This window comes from Octodon degus, unplaced genomic scaffold (genome assembly GCF_000260255.1).
Source record: "Octodon degus isolate 3935 unplaced genomic scaffold, OctDeg1.0 scaffold00306, whole genome shotgun sequence".
Lineage (NCBI taxonomy): Eukaryota > Metazoa > Chordata > Mammalia > Rodentia > Octodontidae > Octodon > Octodon degus.
The window spans coordinates 923,797-926,922 of NW_004524882.1; the positions used below are offsets into that span (position 1 = coordinate 923,797).

At 39.1% G+C, this 3,126-nt stretch overlaps 1 protein-coding gene and 1 pseudogene across 1 annotated transcript in view; one reads left to right on the forward strand and one right to left on the reverse strand.

Annotated features, from left to right (window-relative positions):
* Tyr (tyrosinase) overlaps nt 1-3,126 on the forward strand; it is a 115,319-nt gene that overhangs the window by 71,637 nt on the left and 40,556 nt on the right. The gene's annotated exons all lie outside the window — the stretch shown is intronic.
* LOC105741142 overlaps nt 1-3,126 on the reverse strand; it is a 13,918-nt pseudogene that overhangs the window by 7,642 nt on the left and 3,150 nt on the right.

Sequence of the window (3,126 nt, forward strand, 5' to 3'; positions counted from 1 at the left end):
GGGAGGGGGAGGGGGAGGGGGAGGGGAAGAGGAAGACTCTTCTACTGTCCAGAAGAGTTTGTGGGGGCATTCGCAATATCTGTCACTTGAATATATTTTATGAATTCGTCAGTAAAGTAAAAAAAGAAAAAGTTTCCTTCTGGGCATCTTTAAAAATTGAACTTCGTTGGTTTAGGAAATTTCAGTTTATTTAACGTTTTGTTTCGGCTTCAAGGAATTTCATTAATTTTGGTTTCACAGATTAATCCATTTTATGTTAAACATAAAATTTTGGTTTTAGCATTATAATTTATACAATATTTATAGTTATTCTTGAATGTCTGTAGTGATGTCTCCCTTTCATTCTTATATTGATAACTTTATCTTTTTTATTTTTTAAACCAGCCTGACTAAAATTCTATTAATCTTATTGATCTTTTTATCAGGGATGGCTTACAGTTTGATTTTTCCCCACTGTTATTCTGCTGTCCACGTCAGTGACTTTTTCCACATGCTTCTGTCAGCGCAAAGGCGTTCACACTTCGGCAGGTTCCGTTCTGGCAGTCATGCACGCATGGAGAGTGCTTACTGACTCTCTCCCACCACCTCCCTGCCCACCCTCCCTAGTGCCGCATATTCAATCTGCCCATTCCCCTCCTAACACCCTCCTCCTCCCCCTCATCACTTTCCTCTTGTCTAATTCTGGTCTCTGTTCTACCGTGCTGTCATCCTTTTCTGATTCCACATATTTGGAAGAACACGTGACACGCGTCTCTGAGTTTGGCTTACTTTTCTGAACATGATGATGCCCATTTCCATGCATTTTTCTTTTCCTTATTTTTTTGGATTTTAGGGAAGGGTCTACAGGGTGTTCAGGGTCTCACTACTAGCTCGGACTCATAATGATCCACCTGTTTACAGCCTCCCAAGAGCTGGGATTTGGGATTACAGGTGCACGCCACCACGCCCAGTCCCAAGTGCCATCTCATCGCGCCCTAGGGGCAGGGCTGGCACGACAGGCCCAGAGATTGAACCCCAGCCCCTGAACCTGCTTGCAGGCACTGTAATCCACTGAACTATTTGGCCTATTCTTCCATGCATTTTTCTGCAAATGACAAAATTTTATTCTTTTCTATGGTTGGTCAACACTCTATTATATGCAGAGACCTCATTTTTTTTATTTTTATTTTTTTATTTTTTTGTGGAACCGGGGATTGAACTCAGACCCTTGCGCTTGCCAGGGAAGCGCTTGTTCCACTGAACCATCTCCCTGGCCCTAGAGACCTCATTTTCAGCATTCATTTTTTTCATATTTCATACTATATCCTTAATATTACATGCTTTCAAATTTGACACTCTTTTCTTTTGTTATGTTCTTGATAAATAGGCCTGTTTCTTTGCACAATTTTAAAATTTTTATTAGTACATGTTTGCAATTCATTCCAGTTGCCATCCACTTGGGGATAGATTACATCCTACAGCCTGATTATTTTTAATCACCTTCTTCTTTCCTTTCCTCCCCCCACCCAGGTTTTCCTGTCCCTCTTTTTATTTTCTCATGTGCAAAAACTTCAAAAGAGCCTGCTTTTCTATAGTTTTATGAGTTCTGTGTTTGTTCTGTATTAGAATTTTTTTTTACTTTTTAGTCAACAAGAAATTATTTAATTATTTTTACCACTGCAAAATTTTGTAAAACTATATGATTCAAAGATAGCATGTATTAACATGCATTGAAATATTTATCTGTGTAAAGTTGTGTTAGGACATTTAACATGGTAATACATTCCTGTGCTATTAAAGAATATTTGTTCACATTTATTTATATTAAAATACCAAAATGATGGTCTTGTAATTTAACAAGATACTAATGTTCAAGAGTTAGGATAAATAAAAAAGGCATTTCAAGGCTTGCTGTTTTAAGCACTTGATATCTTGAGTATACACCATCCTTCATGATAACAAATATGAGGCTACGGGTTAATTTAACTTTAGTCGTATAATACTTGGGACCGCAGATGGACTGGAAACATAAGCATGTCTGCCCCAGCACATCATTTAAGGGGAGGGAACCCGTCAGAGCGCCGCAGATGCAAGAGCTCCGATGGGTGCAGGATGGAGAGCAGGCAAAGGGACAGGATGTTCTCAGTCAGGAGCAGACTACAGTCACCAAATGATTCCTTGTATAAACTTCACGTTTTGGGCAGTTTCCCACACACTTTGGCACTATCCTAAACAGTCTCAGTTCTCTTCTTCTTTTGTTTAACAACCGGATACCAGAAGGACGGCCAACTTAGTAACTTTTAGGGCGGCAATATGAAAGCAAGTTTCAAATTAGATGTAATTTCTGATGCAGATTAGATGAAAATTCTGATGCAAATTAGGTGCAGTTTCTGATGCAGACCGGTTGCTGACGGCATCGTTTCCCTGGTCTGACTGCCCAAAAAGAGAATTTAAGCAATTATTTCAGGGAAAAAGAGTCTAACATTCTCATTCCCCAGGCAAAAATAACCTCATAGTTAAAATGAATCATCAGTCATCATATCGCTTACTACAGTTTAAAAAGTATCCTAAAACAGGTTTATCAGTTAATCAAAAATTAAAATCAACACCCAAAATCAGAAATACTATAATTTAAAAGTTTACTACATACATTTTCTCAACAGTTTACCAAATCAAACAGACAAAATGATACCAATTATTTCAAAAAACTACAGATATATATACCTCTTTGAGCTGGAAGATAGAAAAATATTAACTTCAAATAATTCATTGTAATTCTTAAAACACAAGTGATACTAAAACCACACCGATGTCTCTGGTCAAGATGTGTCAACATACCAGGACCCCAGCAAAATGAAAATCTTACTGGTCAGGCAGAAATATTTATTTTTACAAATGTCTGGAGGAAAAACAATTATATAAGGGCTGAGAATACCTTAATTAGAGAAAATTTACATGAAAGGGGGGAACACAAAGAAAGAAAAGAAAAGGAAGGAAGGAAGGAAGGAAGGAAGGAAGGAAGGAAGGAAGGAAGGAAGGGAGGGAGAGAAAGCAGGCAAGCCAGCCAGCCGGCCCCCTGGCCGCAGCCCCGCCGCCCTGCGCTCCTCCGCATCCGCATCCGCATCCGCATCCGCATCCGCATCCGCA